Below are 26,539 nucleotides of genomic sequence, written 5' to 3'. Positions count from 1 at the left end.
AGGAAGACTACTGCAAAATAAGGACTACTAAATCCTCAGTTTTTCCATGAGTCCTGCGTCTATGTCCACATTTCTGTACACAGGAAGGTAGTGTTCCATGGCACACGCAGCTTTTCTGCAAGACTGTAAGGAATATTCCACAAAGCAGGAAAATGCTGTCTGTTACATGGGACCCTCCTTAGTTATTAACATCTGTGTCTCTGGCTGATTGCTGCAATGAGTTCTTGTGGAGGGAATGTCCTGGAGCTAAAGCCAAAATATTGTGGAGCAGCAGGTCTAATCTTAGCTATTACTTTGGAAGCTCTTTTCTGTTGGTTATCCTGAGATTTTGAAGATTGCACTTTCAGTTAGAAACTGCTATCGCACTACTTGAATTGAAGATAGTTTTGTTCAAAGTCTCCAGAGCTATTTCTGTAGGGCAGCAAGGGGCTATGCATTCTCAGCGAGCGCCTTTTACCATGAAAGACATCCTTCACAGAAGTCTCTGATGTCATATCCCGGGAAGAAGCCTGTCTTTTCAGTCTTTTCTGCTTCATCAATCTGCATTGTCTAACTTGGTACACCCAGATCTGAGTTCCTAATGTTTTCCAAAAAGTGAATGAAAGGATAAGGCCCCTGTTTGTCCTGCCAGCTCTACTTTGTAAAGGACAATTAGATGACAAACCAATTAGTTTTGAAAGTATATTGATGAATACATTTGTAATGTAGTTACATGTTGGTACACACATCTCCGTTATGTCTACTGCATTAGTGCAGTCTTGGAGAGCAGGAGTTAGCCCCTACTGTATGTTTTGAAAAAGATTTGGGTGTTATAAAAAGCTGTTACACTATGAATTTTATTTGTTCACAAGAGAAATGTGGTTTCAACAGCAGTAAAATACACCTTTGGCTAGCATAATGATCATATTCAGATGAAAGTCTTGTTCCTTAAGAATTAATTGCGTGGCAAAGCTAATATTGCCTTTTGGCTTTGTATTAAAGTCATCTCCAGAGCATGAGCACATCCTAATATGAATATGCATTCTGAACATCCTTTCTCTGTACATTTTAGTAAGAAATGAGATATATGGATTGCAGAGAGAAAAATATACTGCAGAATGGTAGAAGAATGTTATCCTTCAGCCCTTAGCTACAGCAGCTATACTTAACCTCCAATACAAAGCAAATTACAGAGTCCAGTGAGTTAGAGATCACTATGGGTCAAAGAGAAATTGCTTTAATATCATGATGGTTCTCCTTGTTCTCAATAAACGACATATTAAAATATGAAACTGAAAGACTGCTGTGAAGTGCTTTCCAGCCATGAAATACTCTTTTGTGGAATCCCAACATTATGCCTGTTAGAATTTTTTTTTTTTTTAACTCAGCTATAATGGCTGATGGCTTTACCCTTGGGCAGCACCCAAAATGTGGGGGTACTAGAGATATCCCCTAAATGTCTGAGTAATCCAGTGTGGGGACTTGGTTTATCCCATCGCTGCTGGGTGGATTATTTTGATTGCTTGTCTGATGCAAGGCATGCCGAACATTGGAAAGGGCCTTGCAGAAGATTCCCAAGGCTCTGGGTCCTGTTCTGTTGTTCCACCAATGACCTAATATGTGAAAATCCAGAGCCTGGAGACATTTGTACTCTCTGGGTCTCTGTTTATACTCTCATCCTGTCTAGGTTGTGCCCCCATCAAAAAACACCATGATGTTTGTGCGTTATACTGGAAAAATCATAAGTGCTCCTATAAAATTACTTTTCCGTATGAAAAAGCTTTGTTTCCACCCAGATATTATGCATCTGTGAATATTCAGTTGTTCTGTTGCCAGCTGCCAGAATCATGTGGTCCCCATATTATGACAAATGAACTCAGGTGTGTAAGCTTTCTGAGAGCTCTTTTGGCTTCTTCCAGAGTTTAACTGGGGCCTGTATGGGTTCTTCTGTGGGCTCTGTGGCTTGCGTAGGCTGGCCAGCACACGCGGACGTACTGCACGTTCTCGTCACTGCTCCTGGAAACTGGGTTAGTAACAAAGCACATTAATAATCAGAATCGAGGAGGAAGCAAACCACAGTAGGAGTCTGCAACTATGGACACTGACTTGTGTGTTGTATGTGAAGCATTTTAAGGGAGCCTCATCTTCAAAACCTGCTGAAGTTGAGAACACTGCTCTGTGCGTACCCATGTGCCTGCTCTAGCTGCGTGTGTGCTGGTGCTTGTCTGGTCTCTGGTGACTTCTAAAAGTTGAAATGTACAGGGCTTGCAAATCATTTAAAAGGATACCATCCTTTTCAGCACCCTTCTCAGTAAACAATTGAGGAAACTGAGATTTGCTAGACCTGTTCTCAATCCCATGTTCTTTTTATGTTGCACTCAATTCCAAAGTCCCATCCAGCACTATGTAGAAACTTGGTAGCTTTTGAAATATTGGTCCTTAAATACTCTCCCTTAAGCTCAAAGCTACCCTACTAATGAAACTCCAAACAATGTAAAGTGGCACGTAACACATCAAACAAATGCACAGTATAGCTTATTTTCATGTGTTCCTTTTTTTTTTTAATTTTATATCCTGTCTCCTTTTGAGGTTTTGTATTCCTGAGAAAATAATTTTTCTCTCTATACTACAGGAAGTACAAAGAAATTTTTCTTATTAGCTGCAAATGGAGGTGATTAGTTAAGCTCAGTAGAAGTATGCTAGAAAATGTAGGCTGGATACCTGTGTATGTGCTTATGCTGCCCTGCTTTCAGATGGACTCTCACACTTGCTGTCCTTGTCTGTGTGCCTGCCTCCCCTTCTCGGTGAGTGTTAGAATATGTGAGGAGAATCTCTAAATGCAAGTGCAAGATCTATTACCCGCTATGCTGAGCAAGAAGGCTCAAAGCAGAACACTCAGCTCTAAGGATGTTTTGATCTTTTACTTTACACTACCTTTCTAAAGAGAAAACAGCAAATGCCTGCCTGGATAAAACCGTGTTCCCTCCTTCAACAAATACATCCTGTAGTTAAGGAGTCACGGTCCCGGGTTTATTTCCTGAGCCTAGTTTCAGATCACCTTCTGGTAAGTTGGACTGCGGAATGGGAGGCTGTGTGATTTTGTCAGATAACTGAAGGGGCTGGAAGAAGGTCTCCTCCCGCGAGAAGGTCTGGCGCGAATGGCTGGATGCATCACGTGAGTGCGTGCTTTGTTTTCTGCCTCTCTTCAAACCATGCTGTGCAAACTACTTTCAGAAACAGGGAATGAAACTGGACAATTTGTCTGCTCCAGTACAGCAAACCCTTCATCTCCATAGAGAATTGTTAGGTCTGCTTGTTTGTTCCTTTCTCTCTGAAAATACAGTGCAGTGAGACTGACTTGCTCTGAACAGTCCTGCTGCAAAGTGGCTTTGCAAATGAAACGTCAATGAGGCCTGCATTCTTGCCTGTAACATTTTTTGCATGCATTTTGTTTGCCACTGTGGCCTGTAAACTTGGTTTAAAAACCCATCTCTAAGAGCCTGGGCTCTGCAGGAGAATTGACCTTCTGAAATGAGCTTTTTAGTTCTTGCATGAGATGTTTTCACAGTGCAAATGCTGCCCTCATTTCTACCTCTGCCACCCTATGACTTTCCCAGAGGTTGTGCAGGTGTAAGTGGTGTCAGTTTGAAGCCCATGAGGCTGCACAGCTGGTCCAAGACTGAACTCGGTAGTGCTGGCAGCACCTTTTTGCTCTGCTGTGCTGCGTGGCTAATGCAAGCTACTGGCTGGACAGGGATTCAGGTCCTGGATCAGTTCCTGAGATGCTCTAGTATAGGTTTGTGCTGTAGTGACACACGAACCCAAGGATATGGATAAGTTCCTCAGACTCATCGGGGATCCACGGCACTATAATGACGAAAGGCAGCTGAAATCCTACTGTAAGCAGAGATGAGACTGAAAATCTGTTGATCAGTTGAACAGATGATCTGTTGAGTAAGACAGTGCCATCTTCACAGTGTCACATCTCAAGAGTAGAACTGCACATCTCAAAAGCTGCAGAAAAAGCCACACCTGGGTATGTACCAAAGTGACAGGTTTATTCTGGGATGACAGCATTGTGGATACAGAATCTTCCTTGCTCTGTCTCTGTGATGTTTTCTTTTAACATTCTCCCATAGCTTTCCTGGTAATCTGGGCAAATCTGTAAGAAGGTCCTCGTTTGGTTGTATTGGATTTTTTTCCCTCCCAAATGCAGAAAGCTCTAATATTTTTCAGTTGGCTTTTAAAGCTGTTTTTAATTTTATTTTTCTGCAGTGAGAATACATTTTTAAAGCCACGGGCAACACAAAAACTTCTGAAATATTTCTAGTCAGTGTTCTTCTCTGGTATGTTACTTTGAGATGGCCCCATCATGCCCTGTATGGATCTCATTAGCTGACAGCTTTTCTGGTCTGAGATGGTAGAGGAGAGGGAACATATTAACTAGCCCTAATGACTAGGTGGCCAAGCAAGGCTGCTGTCGACAGTGATTGACACGGCGAATCAAGTCTGTATATTTTATTCTTCCAAAGTAGAAATAAAACAAAGAGGGTGGAAGGCTCGGGGAAAAAATGTTCTGTCCTAGAGGTGCCTCTCTCTCTCCCCATTTCCTCTTTATATTCCTCATTACTCTTTGTTCGAAGTCTCAGAAAGTGAGCAGCAACAAATGAGTAGTTTCTGGATATTTCCCTGGTCTGTGAAGTTCTTCTCTTCGGTTCATTTTTCACAAAATGTGCACTTTTCCCAAACACTTGTTTCTTGACTTGATGCAGTTAACTGCAGTGATTTTCTGTGAGTGGAAACATACTGTTTTCCATCTTGTATTGGTGTAAAAAGAGAAAGAGGAAACCCAGACCTGCTTAGCTTTCCTCGAAGATAAAAACAAGAAGCAGCTCTGTGCATTTGCTGCTTTCTCCTGTTTCAGCTCCAAGGCTCAGCTGTGCCCTTGGACAGCTGGCAGAGATGGAGGAAGCAGGAGGGATGGCCATCCACCACCCATCAGTGCCTTGGATGCAGATGTGTGATGTTCTGGCTCTGAGTATTTCCACTACTGCTCTGTTTCTAGACAGATCTGAAAAAATAACGTAAGGTATTGCTCACTGTCTCCACAAGCTCTGAAATATAGTGGATTTTCAGGTTTTTTCTGGGTTTTCAGAAGCAGGAACCTCAAATTAAACTTCAGAGTGATGAGTAAGGGCCTTTCAGTGTGTTCAGCAGTTCACATGGAGAGTCAGCTGAAATCGGCGGGAACAGCTAGGCCCTCAGCAGTTTGGTAAATGAGGGCCATTACTTAAGGTAGGCTAGGAGCATATTTAGGAGTGAGCCTGAGGGAAATCTGTTTCCCTTCCGTTTAATGATCCCTGTTTATGTACAGAGAAATGCAACCCTCACTCTAAAGAGAAGGGGAGGTGTAAGCGGAAAAACTTTCCCAAAGTAATTTTATTTTTTCCTACTTTTTTTTTTATTAAGGCCTTAAAAGAAAACACTAAGGTTCTCCTGTGTTGCCTTCAGAGGTGTGGCGACCTGGTTCAGGAACGGCACGGCGACCAACCCCAGGCCGCTCGGGCCATCAGCTCACAGACACCAATGTGGTGGATGGCAAATGGCGTTTATTGATAAGTGGCGTGGCCTTATATAGCTTGGGTTTACAACGTCACTTCCGTCTGCTTACATCATAAGCTAAAGCTATTGGCTATCCGGAGAGGGGCCCTATATTTCCATACAGCGCAACATCTTCCGGCCACCAAGCCCTAACTACCTACACTCCTGTATCTGACAAAGATGGAGAAGCGTGTTTTTAATTATCCACTAACAAGCAGTATGTTAAAATAGCTGCTGGATCTCTTCCCTTCCCCTCCTGCACCACTGCTGGTAGCAACCTGTTCCGTGGTAGGGGCTGGTTTCTCCCGGTAGGTCCCACCAGGAGCCCGTGCTGTAGAGCGAAGGGCCTTCGCAGAGCACGCAGGGTGTTCCACAAGAGGTACAACCAGGCTGTCCTCCAAGAGGTACAACGTTTCTGCCACGTACCTCTGAATGTTCATATCGACCAATTCAGATTCCCTGTTAAATAAACGGGAGCTTGAGGCTGTGCAGAGCGTGGAGGGCAGGCCCTCCCTGACTGCTGCCTCTCCCTTTGGAAGTTCTCTCCTGTTTCCAGATGACTGGAAAACTAGCTCAATGGCCTTGACGTGAGGAGGCAAAAGCAAGGCTTGGCATTGGCCTCATTCAGTCTGTGCATCTGTACTGCCACTGCCGATTCTATGTGGTTTAAGATGAAGCACATGCTGTAACCTCCACGTCCCCGTGTCATGAGGCCAAGCACCTAATTGCATCTCTGGATATTATGGTGCTGTATGCCTGGGAGAAGAATCGGGAGGATACTGGATATTGGATATGTTATACGTCTGCTGCTGCTCAGGTAGGCCCCCTTGAACACAGAATTAACTTTTGCATTTACTGAAGAAGCCTTAAGCATATGAGTGGTCCCATCCCTGGCAGCACAGTAATAGCCACTAACTGAATTTAAAGCATTTTCTTCAGTGCTTTGCTCAGTTAGAACTATGCATCACTGAAGTTACAAGGTTTTTGAAGAGGCTGGTGCTGTTCTGTGAAGTCTTTCTGAAATTATTTTGTTAACAGACATTTTAAGTATCCTTAAAAAAATGTCAGAGTAGGACAGCATCTAGTACAAACTTGGTGCTGGGAAGGAAATAAACCAGGACTGGATCGATACAGCCCAAGTTTGCTTCTTCCCACACCTGCTTTATCTAAGATCAAAGCCAACAGCAACGATGCCTCTTCAGTTACTGTCACTAGGCAAAGACTAGCGGATGCGTTCCAGCTGTTTGGCCTCAGATTTCACCATCTCTGCTGGAATACGGCAGTGATCTAAACCCCTCAGACAAGACAGACGGGCTTCTCAGCTGTCTGAGACAAGTTGGCACAAAATAAAACATTGTGGACCTCCTCGCTGAGAAAATAGTAGCCAAAACTACAGAGTGGCTGCTACAAGATGGAGTGGGAAGGTAATGAAATGCAGCCGGAGGTAGCTGTAGCATAGCATATAAATTGACTTAAAACAGGGGAAAGGATTGAAGGACTTTCCCAGAGTGAATGATTTCATAGATTATTGATTTGGGCAGCAGTTTATTTAAACATTAAAAACTCTGAATGAAGCAAGTTACCCTGAAGAAAAATGTGTCAGGTATAGAACTTGTTAGAGCTAACTGGTTAGCCTCTGAGGACTTTGTAAACTGTCCAGATATATTTATTATAGAAAATATTTTCTTGAGGAAAAAGTAGACTGTTTCCCCCTCCAGAGTATACTATGGTGTTTTCTGATGTGAATGCTTGAATTCTGTGGTCTGTTATCATTACAGTTACTGTAGGACTGTGCGCAAGAATTTTTAACAACTTCTCCCAGTTTCCCAGGGAAAGAGAATAAAAAATAACAACTGAAAGAAAAGAAAAAGTACTGCAACAGTTGTACCATTACCCATCTAGATATATTATTATACTTAGTGCTGTCTCTGTGGAGTACCCCACAGCAGTACAGAGGCACTTGGAAGGACCTGTCACTCTGCGGTGGAAGGGGGCTTTAGGACAAGGAATGACGGAGCGTTCCTTGTGGTTCCTAGAAACCTGTGGATCATAAATCCCTCAGACTTCTAGGTTTACTGCCAAACAAGACTGGTAAAATAGAAGTTAGGCAGTTAGTAGTGGGAGAGGTTGTGGAGAATACTTCTTCTATACTTGAGTAAGAATCAAATCTTCAGTTCTTTACGGAGCAAAAGGAAGGGACATTGGAGAAACAGGTGCTCTCTGCCCTGATGTCTTGTCAAGGGTAAGGTAGGCTTGTCCATAGGCTACGGGTGGTTTCAGAGTCCTGGTGGGTTCTCTGTTGTCGTTAGGTGTGTTGAGTTTAGCTTCTGTCTATGTAGTCCCTGTTCTGACACCAGCAGACCAAGCTGACTCCCATCAAATGCGGTACAGCTTGAAGTTGCCTCCATGTGTGTGTATGTAGGAGAGGGGCAGGTTTGGCCAGGCAATTCTGAATATCAAAATCAAATCTGTGACACCTAAAATCCTGAAATATTTCTATTATTTTCTTGGCTATACGAGTTTTGCGGAGTTATTGAGTAATCAGCTACAACTGGCGTTAAATGGTCTCTCAGGTTTTGCAATTTAGGCTCAAATAATTCCTCATGTCCATTTCTATGATTACACTACAGTTCTTTTCTTCTCCTCCTTCCTCCTTCACCCTCACCCCTCAAGTTTTTGTCTCAACAGTGCTTTTTCTATTTGTCAAGTGCAAGCACATTCAATTCCAGCCAGTAGTGACCAGCAGTATTACTGGTCCCTCCGACCATCTCCTGGCGCCCTCCCAGCCACCCACCCGTGTGTCCCATGGTGAGCGTGAGATGCGTCAGTTGCAGCTGCTCTCCAACAAGCAGCTCTTGTCTGAAATGTGATGGCTCTCTTTGTGCACAAGTTGGCTCTCAAGCTCTTAGAAAGTGTTTTAAGCTATGGCTTTTAAAATAATCTCTCTGCTAGCTCTCTCATAGGCTTTAGTGCAGTGCTTTCCAGATGCTGTTGGAGGATATTCAGGCAGCGTTCAAAGCCAGGCAGTGGCACCGCATGTCACGCTGTGTGAAGATACAAAGTTAAGGTTTGTGTCCTGAGCAGGAAGGACACATTCTTTTGTGTGTAATGCTTCACGCATGGTAGGAGTCAAAGGCTCAGATAGCTGCTGCTGGTCACACCTCCGTGGTCCAGCTGCCGGTGGGACTGTCACGCACATCTAGAACCCAAGCCCCACTCAGTCATTCCGGAAAGGCGGTTGCAAGCAGCAGACTTTCGCAACGGTTGAGTCCTTGTTTGCACTGTTTTCAAGCAGTTCACTTGTGTGTTTTGGCTTCTGCGTTCAAAAAACCTAAAGAATGAGTAATGGTCAACAATTTTCTGCACAGAGGGAATAGGAACAGCAAATGGGTTATTAGCACTACAGCACCTGCAGTTTGTGTGAGCTGAGTAGACAAAAGCCATGTGGTTGGCATACAGATGAGGAGTGCTTGATGCTAAAGCTCATCGTTTTGGAGGAGAGCTAGTCTGGGTTAGTTTACTCTTTTAATGAGGTGTCTACCATCCAGCTTGCGTGCTCCTTTCCCCTAGTTAGGAGAAACACCTTCCCACCCCACCCTCAAACTGCACCATTCTGGATTTCAGAGGCTTATGTCTCTGTTGTGAATTTGTGTAAGTGGGCACCAGGTCCCGGTGTTTATTGCTGTTGGCACCACAGCTGGGGAGTTCAGCTGCACGAGTAGATGGCTTGCTACCTTAAACCAGGCTTCAGTACATCCTCCATTGCTAAATAAACATAACACAGCCAACGCTACATCAATAATTCCTGACTGTCCCTAAAGCAATGACTTTAAAGCCAGCAAACCTGGCACTGAGGTTAATTTGAAAGAAAGAAACATAAGTGGGAGGACACGTTAGCGTCCTCTCCATGAACTATACTGAGGGCCATATTGGCACTGTAACGGCATTGCCGGGTTTATGGTCCCTAATCGGTGGGAGCAGCCTTGGTTGGTTGCTTTTGTAAGGTAGGCGGGATTCTTTTTTCTCTCTTGTGGTGCTAGAAAGCATAAATTTTTGTACTAATCGCAATCCCTCTATTTTATTATAATACTATGTTTAAATTTAACTTTGTTCTGATTTATGTCAGTAAATAATGCTTTTTTGGGAAGGCAGGGAGCACCAAAGGACAATTAAAACATCTCTGTCATGTATTCCACCTTAAATTTCTGGTAGATATTCTTCTGCAATTCCACTTCCCCAGAGGTTTTGTTGTTTAAATATTTAAACAATAAAAATTACTAAAGCTCTAAGAATGATGTCTCATGATATTCAGTGACCTGAAGATAAGCTGTATCAGCCCTTAAGAAGGTAAAGAAGAGACTTACATATGGGAGGTGAAGAAATGCAGTCTTACTGAAGCTCTGTAAGGAAAATCACCCTTAAGATTCTTTTATGCCAGGATATGTTATCTGACAGGCCAATTCTGGAAATTGCCTGTTGTCTTAACTAATTAGATACATTTTTGACAGGATGGATATCGTATAATCTAAGTGAGTTGTACACAAGCTAATAATTTAATTTTTCCAAGCAAAGCTAACGACACTGTGCAAAAAAGACCTGTCACAGGGAAATGTCAGCGTCGCAGAGGAAGGGGAAGTCAGCTGGAATACATTTTGAGGCAGGTACCTCAGAGCTGGTTTGTATGTCCAGGTGACCGTACGTACAAAGCCTCAGCCCAGGAAAATACAGTCTGTTGGTACATTTTTGCACATTGCAAAAGTCATTGATGCTGTCCTCTTCATGTGAGAGGAATGGAGAACATGGCAATTTGCTAACCTAAAAGCACTTACCGTTGTACCCTCTTGCAGCTAGAGCTCTTCGCATTTTCAGTTTAAACTGTTAAAAAGAAAAGGAAAATTATATTAGAAAACAGCCTGTGTATTTAGAAATAGGCATTTCAGTGGCTGAATGGGTTCACTGGGACTTTATGTGACACATTATTTGTAGTGAATGATTTAAAAGAATATGTTGGCTTTAGTGCAGAGAGAACTTGTGACTCTGTTGCGGAGACTGGCCCTGCTGGGTGGTCCCTACTGTACGGGGCCGGCCCAACAGTGGCCCGCACCCTGATGTACATTTTTCAGGACTGTCTTAGACCAAAGACTTAATGTTGTATAGCAAAGCAGCCTACATTTATTCCTAAACTGGTTTAGGATCTAGAAGTTGTAATCGTGCTCTGAGAACGTGATGTGAATGGGAAGAAACAGCAGGGGCAGGTGAGCAGGGGCTGGGGATCCTCCACTTTGAATTTGTATACGATGCAAAGCCTATGCCTTTTCTTACAGAGAAATAACAGAAACACCACAGTGTGTTCTGCCCTCTCTGGCAGGAGGAGGACCAGTGCTTAAGGTGATCAGAATGGAAAGTTAGTTGTCTGTGCTCTCCACAGCTTCTAACACAGAGTTAACACAGTGCAGCCTTGGTAGGAGGGTTGGTCCCTAAGCAGTGTTGTGGTGTGTATTTGAGTTCTGCTTATTTTTTTTTTAAACAAACCCCAGTAAACAACAAAACACTGTTACCATGTGTTCAAAAGTGTGACTGCAAGTAGGTCCTAAAGCGATTAGGTCCTAAAGCAATTAGGACCAGCAGCACTTGTTTTGTTGGTGTTAGGATAAGGCGCACTGTGCGTGGCAAACAGCCCACCCTGGTAGCACTCCAGCGGTCCGTGTATTAAACCCTGCAGGTAGGCTGCCAGGGGGTGGTTTATGCTTCTGCTGTTCTTCGGAAATGGCTATTTCATCTGTCCTGTTTTGAAGTTTAAGGAAATGGATTTGCTCAATCAAAAGATTTTTCTGTTGAAAAATAATGGCAGACTGAGTCATGTAATATCATAATGTAAGTTGGTCATATCATAAATTTCAAAATTATATATTTTCAATCAACACCTTCCTATAAATTTGAAAAGTAATTGTTCACCAATTCTGTTAAGCGGGAAGGTAAGGTCTGGCAGTCCTTGGAAAGGGGGAGGAGAAACCAAGTGCATATTTAAGAGGTTCTAGCATTCCTCTGCTTTAATACTCAGTGAATTTGAATCCCTGTGTCAATACCTAAATCAGAACCTAGTCTTGGCTGTGTTTGGTGCTGAGCGTCTTCTTCCACCGGCAACCCAGTTGACGGCTGCCCCAGCACCGTTTGGGTAGGTGCGATTCAAATGTACGCCCATATGTAACAAGGATCCCAGATGGCTTTGTGCAGCTAGGTTTATGCTTTTTTTTTTTTCTTTTTTCTTTTTCTGTGTCTTTTTTTTTCTTCTTCTTCTTTTTCTGTGAAGCTGAAATCTTCTTTCCAGTTACACCTGTTTTTTAACCCTTCCTTCATCGAAGAAGTAACCAGATGGTGATTTGCATTTCCCAGGGGAACAAAAGCAGTGAAAGCGAACACTGGAGCTGCTTCGCTCTCCCTGCACATCCCTCTGACCATGCAGCGCATGTTTCTGAGAACCTAAACCAGCTGCAGACAGGCGTTCCTTCAGGTTTGGTGGTTTACTAACCTGGGTTTCAACCAACTGGACTTTCTGAAGTAGAACAGCTGGTGTTGTCACTTCACAACTTGGTCCCACAAAAGCCCGTGCTACTTTGCACAATAAACCCCATCATATGTTTAATTCTAAAAAAAGGGTTTGCCTGAAAGGTTAGTGCGAATCTTTTTGAAACAGAAACGTATTAAATTTTTATGTGTGAAAGTGGAAAAAGGCTGCCTTTGTTTATTACCGATTTGTTACATTAAATATTGTCTGTGTGGTCCATGCCACATCTACAGCAACCTGCAGCTGTGCGAATGGACACATTATTTGGCTTTTGTCAGGTTGCATCAGTCAAAACAAATGCTGCCTTCTGTTCCTCAGCTGCTTTGCCCACGCCTGTGCCCTCCTGGTTTCTCTGCTCAGTGGAATCCCTTTTTTGCTCTCATTCTGTCTGCTACAAATGGTTAGGAGTGGGAGTCAGCAGCAAGTTTGATTTTTCATTCCAACAGAGGATGGCAGCAGGCAGAGTGCAGCAGCCAGGCTCCGCAGCCCTTCGCTGGGGCACAGGGGTGGGGTGGGGGGTGGTGTCAGTAGGCTGGGAAAGCTGGAGTAATGTTAGGAAGAGTTCAGATTATTTCTCTCCTGCAAACCTAAACAGATCTGATGGGTAAGGAAACCACGGTGGGAGTTAAGGCAGGCTAGGCAGTAGGGGAACAGGGCACATGGTAGAAGGGGCCTGTGCCTTTGGCCAGTAGCCCCAGGCCGTACCGTGAGGATGATGAAGAGGCAGCTCTTCTCAGGAGCCTTCCTGCCCTGGTGGTTTGGACAGTTTCCCACCCATGTCATGAAACGACATGAACCTTCTCTCTCTTAATTCCACAACATGTTACAAGAAAGCATGTCAGACTGCAGTTTTTTGGTGTTTTCTCTCAAGTTGTCATTGAAAGACACTTTGCAATGTGAGCAATGTGAGGAGTAATCCACCCAGCATAGACTTCTTTGGCTGATGTTTCCAGCTGCTGTCTAGTATTTCTGCTACTACATCCAGGCAGTGCAACTTCTTTTCCTGCTGATGGGGTAACTGGGAGGGTGAGGATGTTAACCAGGATTTGGTTGTGGCTGGTTAAGCCTCATGGAGACCTGAAAAGCACAGTAACTAACATGCCTGGACTTTTGTCTGTGTTAGAAATGCTTTCAGTGGCCATGGTGAAAAAGCTGGAGAGATGAAAGGTGACGTTAATGATCAGCAGCCTCTGTTCTGGACTACTGTGTTTCTGTTTACTTGGCTTTACCCCGGTCTTGCACCTTTGCAAGCAAGAGTGACAAAACCAATACGTTTTAGAAAACCAGTCCTGAAATCTGATCAGGAAGCAAGTGGCTTCAGGCCTCCCATTTTGACTGACCTCTGTACTAGAGAGTGGTACCTGCAGGGAAATGGAGCCATTTCTGGTGGGTTTGGGCCAGTTATGCTGGGTTGCACTGCAGCATGGACAGTGTGATCTGAAGGAGAGTACTACAGGAACGATTTTAATGTCCCTTTCTGCTTTTTTTTTTTTGCTGGGTTTACGTTCCCCAGAACACTTTGCATTTCAACAAATGGCCAGTTCATATCAGCATTTTTTCAGTTTTCTTTTTTCAGTCTGTTTAATTTCTGCACACTCCTTTATTTTCCCCACTTCCATTTGAAATCCCCCAATGTCATGGTTGGCTACCTAAGTAAAACACTCTTCCCCTTTGGGATCACATAGCCTCTTGATGCAGAATTTCATTCTTATGAAAAACCTTTAAAAACATGGTCATTAAAACATCATGGATAATCAAGTGAAGCAACGACACGGTGCCCTAAGAGAAAACACACTTCGGTTTGTAAAATATCCCCTGCAGATGTCTTGGAAAATGCTCCCTCTCCTCCTGCAATTCCCACTAGCAGTATGACATGCTTTGCATTGTAGATGCTTTTCCTAAGTGTCAGGCATAAGGACTCCTCAGAAACATCGTTCTTTCTCATTTGCATGCTGTGAAGTGTAAGCTAGGGGATTTCTTGCAGGGGCATCCACAGGCAGAGGCAAGGATGGATACAGACCTGGCTTCTGTGCTACGCTGTGTTCAATAATCACGTGGAGTCCTTTGTGCTAAACAGCTACTTCAGCTAAACTGCGTAAATCTCTGGCGAGCAGGTAGAAAGGTACTCACTTTGGGCTTTTTAACATGGTTATGGGATTTTGCCTCATCTGTGCAAGTAAGGGTGTGTCCAGGCTGTCCTTGAGGGGACTTGGCTTCAGTTTTGGATGCACCAGTGCACCAGCGTGTCTGATGCTCTGAATATACTTACTACAGATGGTTTGAGACCAGCACACAGGATACAGTGGCCTGAAATCCAATGCTTCCCCAAATCAATTATTAATTTGAGCTTCATAAATTTCCAAACCTGAGATATTTAGCAAGTCAAAAGCAAAATGTGCTCTGGCCGCTCCTGAGCTGGGAGCTTTGAACTCGGGTAATTCTGTGAAGATGCCTGTTTCATCAAGGAGATGTTCTTTATCCAGTCTATGAATTTTGTTCAAGGCCTAGTTTTGATGTTGGAGAGTGACAGTGAATTTGATTCTGGCTTGCCTTTATCAAATAAAAGACCTGTTCTGACAAACACACAGCATAACAAACTGTTTGAAAGCAACCATAGTCTCTGTAGCTGCATATGCTCAAAGAAGGAATTGCAGGACTGACTTTAGTCCTAAAATAATGCCAGAATAATTTCTTTGCTCGGCACCTTCTCATATCAAAACAGCATGATGCAGTGCACTGAGAAGGCCATGTTGGTTGGATTAAGTCATGCTTTATTTTGATATTTAATCTACTTTAACTGCTTGTTTGAAATTTTCCCTACCAGCTGTGGCATAATTACCTATTAGGGTGTAAATCAGATGTTTATAAACCAGTGATGCTACTCTTCTTCTCTCCTCTCCTCCGGTATGACCTGATCCTGGTAGATGTTGAGGGTTTGGTTGGTTATCTTTTTTCCAAATCACTTGAGGGCCAATAGTCATGACTGCTGTCATGTAAAACACCATCTGTGATTCTGGCTTGGCTGTGCTATCTTCCAGAATGCACAAGGCATGAGCAATAGTTCAGGTTGTGAAAATGTGTTGTTCCTTTCATGGTACTGTATGTATGAGACATGTTTCCTTAAGGACTTTTCTAAAAGCAACGTCCTGAATAAACAGAGCCAAAGGTATTAGTTTAACAAGATTTGAGGTAAATACTTTGCATACTTAGTTAATTACAGATCATGAGCTGGTGAAAATCCCCACAGTGCATGGTTTATTAGCAAGCAAATGACAACTGAGTGAATACATAAATCCAACCAAATGAATGTATTTTATTGAAGATAGTTGTAAGGTGGAGGGAATGAACATTAAAAGCCACACCAGCTCTGGCCAATCTCATGAGAAACCTTTTCAAGACTACCTCAAGTTGTACAAAGCAATGCCTTAAAATCTAAGGGTTGCCTTTCTGCAGATGTTGAGTTCCTGCAACTTCCACAGGCCAACATCTGCCATAACCCTCGGTTAATGGTTTTGAGGCTTCTGTTGGCTTGTTGAACAAGCTAACACGTATTTATTTAATCTCCTATGAAATAAATCAGAGAGATTAAAGATAAATCTAAGCATCATTTGGTCCTGTTGAGAACAAGAGGCATCTTTCAGGAAGAGGTTCTGCAGGAATAAATGAAAAATGCTTAAAACAGAAGTCAGCTAAAATCCCTTCTGAAATTCTGCAATCCGGATGTTTGAGAGCAGGGTCCACTCTGTCCTCTTAGTGTTAGAGATAGAAAATAACTGGCACCAAAGCAAATGTTTGTCTCCCAGGAGCAGTATGCAGTAATGTAACTGAAAGACTTAAATTTTCACTTTATGGCTGAAGACTAATGTGAAGAAATAAAGGAGACACTAGAGGTTCAGCTCAGAGGAAAGGCATGCTTGATCTTCCCCTACCCATCTCTCCCACTATCATCTGTTAGTGCCTGTTATCTAATTATGCCTGTCTATTATCTGAGCTATATTTGTTTACGTTTATGCCTGGCTATTCTCTGGCTTATCTATCAGTATCTATTATGTATATAGATATACACGTGGTATGTCTGGATGTAGAGTAGCCCGTGGTAATCTCTGTCCCAGAGCTGTGGCTCACATCTCCAGTAGCCGAGATGGACTCATGATCGAAGGCCTGTGTGTGGGATTTTTGCCTGTTTGGAGACTGCAGATGGAATTCCAGCTGCACTGGTCAGGCAGCTTGAAATGGCATGCCCAGTCCCAGTGCTCTTTGTGAGGCATCCGTAACAGCAGAGGGATGTGTATTACCTGCTGGAGACGAGCTAGGGACTGTAGCTAGTACCAGCTAAGAGTCTGTATACCTTTCCTCTGCCTTTTTTACCACCACCTGATGTCACATCTCCAACCTCAGTCGTATGATGGAGCGTTGCTGCTGCCTCCTCTGGGCTACCCCCACAGCCACTTGCACCCACCTGCAGGCACAGCCCGGCCTCACGCTTTTTCTGTTTGGCTCAGTCACTGCTCAGCAGAACCTCGTGCTGTAGTAAGGGCTCACCCATCAGGGCTGGTCACAGCTACTCCCCCCTCATATCCTGGGTGGCAGTCTGTTACAGCAAATGTTTCGGGGAGAATTGTGTCTTTCATATCTGGTTTTGGCAAGAACCTTCTCTACTCTGGTGTTCTCTCTCCTTCCTTCCTTATTTCCCCTTAGAAATAAGGGGCTGCAGGGCCTGGGGGGGGGGGGGGGGGGGGGGGGGAGGGGAGGGGAGGGAATTCCTTTCAGGAGACCTAATCTGAGCTCTGAGGCCACAGCACTGCATATCTTCTGAGAAACTTGGTGTCCCAGATATGGCTGTATATACACGAACAGCGTGTATGACTTAGCATCTCCAAGGCCAGGTCAACTCCATGAAAAGGGTACTAATTTTTATTTATAGCCTTGGATGTATGTAGATGCATACCTAATTTTAGCTCACCACAAATGAAACTTAACTTTTTATTTATAGATATGTGTACAGCATGTTCATCTCTGTGGAATCTCTGAATTGTTCCTCAAGGAGATGGACAGATGACAGCTCTGACCAGCTGACAGGGTGCTGTTGGATAGATTTCCCAATATTTAAGTCTAACAGTCAAACTCTCCACTTTTTTACATAGGTGAAAATGTCAGGTAATCAGGGTGTAAGTAATTTACAAAAAAGAAATCCAGTACTACTTTACTTTAAACTTTCATCTTCAGGGTAATAAACTCCGGGTTAAAATCTCCATAGCTTGAAACTTGCCTTACCTATTTTAAAAACTAATTGGATCTAAATACAAAAAGCAAACAATCATTGCTGATTAAAAGAGTGAAAGGTTATTTGAAGCTCTACTTGTTTTCAGTAATTAACTAACTTGGGTTGGGGATTTACAAAAAAAAGTTGCATCTAGTGGTCCTTTCTGTGATGGTCACCCGTGGGATGCTGTTACAGGGAGGAGCGGAGCAGTCCTGAAGGAAGGCTTTTTTAGTGTCATTTCTATTGACTCGGCTGTATTTGTACTGCTGTAGAATTTGCTGAGCAGGTTGAAAACACTTTCTCCGCCTCTCTTTCTCTGTTCTGTGCTGCCCATCTCTTTGGGGAGCCCTCAGCGTTCCACCTGGCTGCACACAGACATGCAGGCTGATGAACACCAGTGGCAGAGGGCTGGCCGCTCAGGAGGGCAGGAGCAGTACCTCTTGCCTTTGGTGCACCTTCTGTGCGTGGTCAGGACCTTTGTCACAAGGCAACAAGACCTGCAGAGGGTTGTGTTTAGACTGGCCAGGACGTCAGGACTAGCGAGGTTCTTATTTGTAGGGCGATTGCCCCTGGGTTGCAGTGCATAGTTGAGGTTCCTTGGGGCTCTGCAGCTGCAGAGGAGGAACATCAGAGTCCTGCTCTGCAGAAGCTGTAAGCAAATGTAAGATAAAACTCTACAGGTGGGAGCAGACAGGGTAACAAATAATTGATTCCATTTTTTCTGCTTCCTGAATTAGCAGATTTGTAAACAGCTGGAGATCCCAATTTGATGTTGAGCTTCACACATACAAAGATCAAAGCCATATTTCTGAAGTTTGATCTATAAATTAACAATATTCTCAAAATAACAGTAAGCTTTGTTTTTAGGCTTAGCTGCACCAAGGGTTTGTGCCATTCCCCACCCATTGCTGTCCTTAAACAGGTTTGGGGTTTGTTGCTTGAAGGCTGCCCCAACTTCGTTTGTGTTCATGTGGAGTAGCAAGTCAGCTCAGCCCATGAGTCAGCAAAACCTGCTGCACCTTTCCCTGCAGGACCAACAGGAGCTCCTGGCAGAGACCATTTTGGGCAAATGCCATTTGTCTGTTACAAGTTATACTGGTTTAAAGCCCTTCATGCAAGCAGCAATATGGAAAAATCTAGTCGTGTATGATTTGAGATTTATCACTTCAGAGGCTTTAGGAAGCTCCTGACTCAAACCTCCACTTCATCTCCGAAGCACAACTGGATGAGTGAGTGGGCACGAGGATGCACAGGTAAATCTGTTGTGTAAACACATGGACAGGGTTTTGTGAATGTGACAGCATGAAAAATGAACTTGCTGCATCTGAACTCCTCAGACACGGTATCATGTTTAGTAAGCTGTGCTGTCCTCCATGTCTGTTGCTTGCAGACAAGAATTCTCCTCCCAGCTTCCAGCACAGCTCAGCTTGCCATCACGGTGGCATCAGAAGGAGAAAGAAACAAGCACAGCTTGGGGAGAGGATCACCGGCGCTCAATGCCAACACAACTTGCTTCAGAGCTTTTCTCTGTGCATTATTAAGGCCAGCAAAGTAGATTGTAAATAAGGGGCCTGGTTTCCAGCAGACCCTACCTGTGCCATTTGTTCTGCCGCCAGCTTAGCAGCAGATGAGACCTGGCAGATGTGGCTGCAGCAGCAGGGGTGGCTGCTGCCAACCCACCGCCGCTGCTGCTGCGCCAAGTGGCTCAGTGGAGTCCGCGCCCCAGGTAGCCCTGCGCATACCGCCTCCTTGGCGAGATCCCCCTTTTGCTTTAAATGCAACCCAAAGCTTCCCCACCCTTCACCCACAGAGCTCCAGGTACTCAGTTCCCACACACACAGCTGTCCCGACAAAAGGCAGAGGGATGCGCAGCGCTGGGGTGGGAGTCAGCAGGCAGGCAGAGGCGAGGAGGGGACAGGATGAGGTGAATTTGGACACCCATCACTGGCATGACAGGAGAAGTCATATAACGGGAAGATTTAGACTGACCACTGGAATAAGCTTATGGGCCATGCAATACGGCAGTGACGTAGGGTGGGGACAGGGGCAAGGGACGCAGCAGGGGACACGAGCCCTGCACGTGCAGCACCTCTCAGTCACCTGCCCTCACTGCTCCGCTGGTGAACACCAGGCACTCCACTGGACAAATTTCATCCCACAGCACTTCACCAGGACAATAATTGGCTGTTTGAAACCAAGGGGTGAAACCCAGGAGCCGCACTGGGAAAGGTTCGCTCAGTGCAGTTGTAAAGCATCCTTATGGTCTGATTTAAAAAAAGAGGGGGTGGGGGGAGAAGGGAAAAAAAAAAAAAAAAGACAGCACTGGCAGTGGTACAGTGAAGCGGTGGGGGCCTGGAGACAATTATTTTGTTCATTTTTCGCCTGTAAGTTGTTTGTAGTGGAAAGGGAATGTTCGTAGTGGAAAGGACTGCTACAGTCGGCCTGGTAATGCCGCACTGTTGCCCCATTGGTCTGTACTCGCAGCCTTGCTGCCTCCTGGGAAACAGAAAGAAGAGGAAAATATTCTGTATGGTGCTGGTGTACATCTCCTGGCCGACAACTACAATGAGCCTAGCTTGAATTTTAAAGTACAACTATTAATTACATGCCGTTGTGCTAAACATTGATGAATTTCTTTGTGGTAGAAAATATGTGCACATTTCTTCTAGGCATTAAAGCCTTTTCTCTTTGGTGGTGGTAATTAAAAAACAAGGACAATATGACTGGCAGAACAGAGTGGGTTTTTTTCTTTTTCTAAGAAGACATAATTTATAAATTAAAAGCACTATGTCTCAGCCAAGAACAAGCTGAAGGGTGGTCTTCTGAACTATGGCATGAATGTCATCAATGGAAATGAAAGATAAAAGATGAAAAGCATCTTCTTTTCCAGTTAGAATGAACATTTTGCTAGCATATTAAAATTGCTCCAAGTGTATACTAGAATTATAAACACAAGTTTGTAACCCTTCCTCACTCACAGGGACAACCAGTTAAGAAAATAGCAGCTCCCTGAAACCAGTCTCCACAGGAATGTGCTCAAGTCACTGGCACTTGGGAGGGTGAAGGGAGGGAACGCTGGAGTGCCCGTGTTTGTCTGGGAGGGCTTTGCCTTTATAAACAAAGTCAGCCAGAAAGGAGGGTGTGTGAAGGACCTGGTAATGAGTACCACTAACTAAATAAGTTCCTATAAATATGCTTTACTTTACAAAGGAGTAACGATCCTAAATAACATCTAAGAGGTGATTTCCACCATTGCTGTGGGTATGGCTGGTACGTGCACTGCACATACTGCCTCCTACAACAAATACTTACCAAAGGGAGGTGTCCTTCCACTGTTGGTTTAGGGCTCTCTACATTTCTTTGCCAATAAAAGGAAGACTTCAGCCCTCCTGTCTTCCTCTTTCCCCTTCCTTCCTTACCCCATTCTCTCCTTCATGAGAAGCTGCTCTGAGTGAAATTTAAGCCATAAAACAAAAGATTTCAAGCAGTTCAGGTCTCGAGTCAAACTACTGAGCAGCCTTTTCAAGGCAACAACCAAGAAAACAGAAGTGAGCAGAAGGAGAGTAGATCCACCTCTTCCAGAGGTAATCTGAACTTAGATCGATTTAAATAAATCATGAATGAATCTATTCTTAAACAGAGCCCAGTGTCTGAGAGCTGGATTCAGTTAGCTACTTTCTATGTTGTCGAGATGCACGCTCTGAACTGCTAGACTTTAATGATGCTAAAAGGGTTGGGCTGTTGGGGGTGGCTTTGGGGTTTGGTTTTTGTTTTGGGGGTTGGTTTTTTGGTTAACAAAAAGAACCTAAAAAAAATAATTAGTTTGTGAATTTACTTGTCTGTATTGCACTGCCAGTTGCTCCAAAACTAATTTTAGTGGCTTGAAACAGGTTGGAAACCCTGACTGTGAGCCTACAGCTCTGCATGTTGTGCCCGGTCCCTGCAAGAGGAGGCTGCAGCTCTGCAGGCCCAGTTGCTCACTGCATGGCTGGTTCAGGTGTTGCTGCTCGGTTGTGGCTGTGAAGGATGGAGCCGCATGGTCAGGTCTCTCCAGTCACATTTTTGTTGTATTTTTAATGACACCATTTTATTCTGCCTTGTGCATGTCAGAGGTTTTACAATCTCTTTAACTGTGCAAGTCGATCAAGAGTAGGGCTGACTGAGGGTTTTTTTCCAGTTAAAAACAAAGCAAACCCATTATTCTGTTTTCAAAACTATGTCCCTAAACTTTAAAAATCCCAGTGAAAGACTAGGGTGTTTCTAACACCTTTCCCCCCTTTTTTTATTTTGATTTTTGTCTTTCTCTGTTCTCTGTCCTTTGTTTCAAGTTCCTGGGTTTTTTTTCAGTGGGGTTTTTTTGGAGGGTTTTTTAGGGGCAGGTTTTCTTTTCCCTAGGCACAAAACTGGGAGTGAGGGGGAGGGGGTTGTACAGAGAGGTGAGAAATAAAACATCTCTTTCAACTCTCCCCACACAGGTACCTGCCTTTCAATCAGTGTGGGTTAGAACTAGCTGCAAATGCATTTCTGTGGCCCCAGCATGCCTGCACTGTGCGAGCACCTCTGCCCTCTTCTTGATATTTTTAGCCCTGCTTGTCTTTTGGTATATCTCTGCTTTTCCTCCACATTAGAGGACAACGTACCTTCCTGTGTGGTTTGCCTGTTTTCGCTGCCCTTTCCCGACCCCTGGCATTTTTTCCTAGAGGCAGTAGGATGAATTTTACCAGTATTCAGGCTCTAGGCACGCCACTGCCGTAAGTCTCTGATGGCACTGGGTATCACAGGAGCTGCTGAGAACTCTGCTAGCGCTTTTGAGGGGCCTGATTATGCAGTAGGTGTTTGGCTTTGTGTCTGTGTGCTGTGTTACTAGGGGGGAGCTGAGCGGGAGACGAGTTAATCTCAGCTCTTGGACCATTAGAACAGCCAGAGCCTGGATGGCAGCATGTATTGCCTGGGGCCATCCTCCCACCTGGCATCTCCAGTCTGACATGGCCTCTGCTGATCCCTGTTGGGTTGACTGCATGTTGCCCCAATACAGAGGAAAAGAAGCCTCATCTGCCTTTGTCTGCTGTGGCGGTTAGGAGCTCTCTGCTAATGGCAGCTCATGCAGCAGCAGTGCTCGTGTCGCAGTTATCCTGACACAGGGACACTATGTGGGAGGTCACCGAGGTGCTGAGTACTGGGGAACTCATTGGTGGGTGACAGATGAAAACCAGCAGTGAGTGCTTGCATTCCTGGCTCCTTCCACAGGGACTACGACGGGCAGAATCCGCCTGACTCCTCATTTTCATTCCCTGGAGGAGCAGAAAGACAGGGCGGGCAGCAACCAGAGCTCACTGCACAATTTTATTTTTTTTTTCTTCCTCTTAAAGTATTGCTGATTTCTGAAACTACCAGAGATATCTTGATTAAATATAGAGATAGTCTCACAGGTCCTACAGCTGTCAGAAGAAAAAGGAGAACAGGATGCTGACTACAAGGAAAGTTGTGGTTTTCACTAGTAAAATACTTCCCCAAAGTGATTACTTTTTTGTAGTTATTTAGGTGCTCGGAGTGCATAGATTTAGAGTACCGGGGTCTTTTTGGTGCTGCTTTCTTTTTGCTTTGTCCTGATCTGCTGACAATAGAAGTGAAGTGGTTGGGGGGGTTGCTTATGATTTGTCAAGTGGAAAATTTTTTGAAAGGGAAGCTCCTTGCTGGGTTGATCAGCTTGCGGGTCACTCCTGGCAGGGCGGGGGAGCGGACCTCAGTGCACAGGGAAGGCATCGTTCCTGCTCAGCTGAATGTGAGCGTCAAAGGGAAATCCGACAGAGAATATTTAAACCTGTGACTTTAATCTGGATATTTAGACTGGGGTTTGTTTGATTTAAAGATTGAAAAATTGTGTAAGATTGTGAGACACAGGCAGCTAAGATGTGCTTGGCACAACGAAGGGGCCTGAGCAGTCTAAAGCTTCAGCGTCTGGCAAAGATAACTCTTCTGTCAGTAATGCAGGATATTCCATGGGATTTTTCTGCAAACTTTAGAAAGAAAGTTGTGTTCCTTTCTGCCCATGGTCAGAATGGTCTACAGGGAACGCAAAGCCATCAGGCTTGCCAGGAATTTCCCACAGAGCTGCAGCTCTGGCTTTTTCCAGGACAAGAGGCTGCAAATGCTTCTGGATGCACTGTTGTGTTTGGGTATTTCATTTGCTTGTTTTAAAATCTGACAGTGAATTCAAAATATGTACTTAGAGCAGGAAGTATTCTCTCCAGGACTAAGTACATAGTTGCAAAGAAAATAAATAGGAAACATAGTATGTGAGTTTTCATTCATGTTGTAGATTTCTGTTCCTGCAGAGAGGTCCCAGCATCTTTTGGGTGGCGCTTTTTTTTTTTTTTTTTTTTCCAGAAAAGAGAAGTTGAATTTTACTGTGAAGAAAAAGAAGGCGGCTATTCCATAGCAGCTGTATTATTTGGGCTTCTTATTTTATTTTCTGCTGTTGCATGAGCTGACTGTTTTTCTTAGGGTGCTTTAGTGCAAAGTTTGAGCTAGAAAAAGAGACCTTGTTATGAGAATACCTAGCAGACATTCCGTGCACCAGCAGGGCCAGCCTAGTAGAGTTAATGGCTTGAAAATTCAATTTTGAATGTTATTTGGATTTTCCTTTTTTAAAAGATTTTATCTTTGCAGTAAAATGACATTTAAATAACACGGTTAATTCTACCCACAGAAGTATAGAAAGCAGAGGTGTTTATATATCATCCTTACATGGCTTCTAGGGTAGCTGCCTGGCATAATGCAAAAAAGAAAACATAAAAAAGGAGATTTGAAATCCAGCCATAGGATTGAAACAGTCTCTTTTCTAGGTGTAATTCCCACTGTAGGTAGACCTTCTGTATTTGTGTCTGATGAGCCATCAATTGACTTCAGTTTGACCATTACTGAACTAATACTGAACTGTGGTTTGTATTTTTCAGGGATATGGAAGGAAATGTGTGAGGAGAAACAAGCAAGGGTTCAGCTGGATTTGCCCCATTTAAAGAGCATGTAGATAGTATAAAACTGGGAAAATGCAGTATAGTGCCTGAATGTATTTAGAGTTTGGAGATCCCAGTATGAGACTTCTGTGCACTTCAAGCAATGTTTAACACCAATTCGTTATCTACAGAGGAGGTCTTCTTCCGTCTGCTTTTCTCTAGTTAGCGGCTTACTTAAAAAAAAAATAATTCTATAGTTGACAGACCCAGCAGGCTCCACCTGCCATACTGGCATAACCCGCTGGAGCAGCAGCATATCGAACTGAGTAATGCTTTTAGAGCCGGCATTCAGCAAACGACTTTTCATAGCCAGCCCATGACTTTGCGGATGGGGCAGCAGACAAGGGGTTATGTGAACTTGCCTGTGTTGGAGCATAAACATGTCATAGCCAATTTTAATCCTTAAGCCTGCTTTTGTTTCGAAGGTTCTTGTTTGCTGCAGGTATCTAAATTTAGCCATATTTTTGTCAGCTAGAACTTATGTTACAGAAAAGAATGCTAGCAAATCTCAGCAATGTCACACTTTATTAGTCATGCAAGCACTTAAAAGCAAGGTTAGAAACACAAAATTCTGGAGATTTGTGGTGGCAGTTGTTTAAAAATGCCACACTGAGCTTTTTAGGATTTACCTTCTGAAAATGGACCAAGTTAGAGCATTAAATTTCATGAACAATGCAGCTTTCTTAAGTTTGGAAAAAAGGAATATTTAAATCCTGAAGAAAAGCTTCACTGGACATGCACGCTCCTCTTTCTTTGCAACATTTGTGAGGCCATTGCGTTCTCTTCCAGGTTCAAAGCAGAAAATAGTATTTGCTGACAACCTGCTTTTCTCCTCGGTAGCAGCTGCAGGCTGCTTGGGTCCTGCAGATAAGCCGGAGGGACTCAGGGCATCCCCTTCTAAACATTCTTTCCTCTTTCTGTGGCTGCAGTGTGGGCTGGTGCTCTCAGTGCCTCTGGGCTCTGGCGGAGGGTGAGGGCAGGAGTGGCACCATGCCACGAGGTGGGAGTCCCACACGTGGTGCCCAAGCAGGAGGCAGCGCTGCTGTCCCTGCCCTCGAGAGCTGCTGTTCAAGTCGCAGTATGTAAACATCTACCTTGTGCCTGGTGATGTGCATCTGCTGCAGTGTTCCATGTAAAAGAGAGATGCTCCTCACAGAATTATACTTATTTTTCTTTCTTTTTCAACATAGCTGGATGGAATTGACAGAGGGAACTAAGAACCAAAGGCTGTCCCAGTGTTTACACCCTGGGCTTTTTCCAGTTCCAGTTGCTTACCAAAAGAGCTGGAGTATTTTAACATAACATGGAAATTACATCCTTCTTGTGGTAGTGCCACTCTGTAAAAATACTCTTGATCGTCCCTGTTTGGTCCAGTCTCCAGGCAACCTTTGCGTCCTGTGATGCTTGGCTCGGGAGAAGAGCAATCCAAGCCCCAAGGCGGCGGTGTGTGGGCATCAGGTTTCTAACACGGGTGCCTCAGGACACCCCAACCTTGCTTCACATAAACAATGACTGTCCAGCTGTTTTAGTAGGGGATATTGTTCTGCAAAGGGAATGGTTGACCAGTTATCTAAGTAGCTATTCCATGACCAGCTGAGGTGTGCAAGGTCAGAAAGAATCAGCATGGGGAGCTAGGGTTGTGAGCAGGGGGCTGAAAGCGATCCCTTGGCATTCATGGCAGGAGGGAAGGCCAGGCGAGAGGGAGCCTGGCTGGAAGGGGAGAGCCAGCGCCAGCCAGAGAGCAGGCAGGGAGGCTCACATAGCTCTATTAAGAAGGAACAAAGTGTGTGGCCAAGAGAAAAATTGTGTGGGGAAAGGTTATGCTGAGAGCTTGTTAGCTGTGGTCCTCTTAAGGCTGCATTTAGCCAAAGGTCTGAGTGGAGAACTTCTGGGTGAACCCCCACTTACCTGGGCTGCAGCTGCTCCAGAAACATCTCAGAGGGAATTAACTGTATCAGCCAGCGTCTTGCCCTCCCAGTTGAGAATTGCACCTAGGTGGTCTGTCCTCAGAGCATGTGGCAGTCCAGGGGAGCAGTGGTCCTACATCTGCTGGGAACTCTGACACTTCTCAAACAAAAAAAAAATTTGAGGCATTGTTATTAGTGTCTTCCTTAG

This window comes from Falco naumanni, chromosome 7 (genome assembly GCF_017639655.2).
Source record: "Falco naumanni isolate bFalNau1 chromosome 7, bFalNau1.pat, whole genome shotgun sequence".
Lineage (NCBI taxonomy): Eukaryota > Metazoa > Chordata > Aves > Falconiformes > Falconidae > Falco > Falco naumanni.
The sequence above is the reverse complement of the archived record's forward strand: the minus strand, read 5'-3'. Positions refer to the sequence as shown.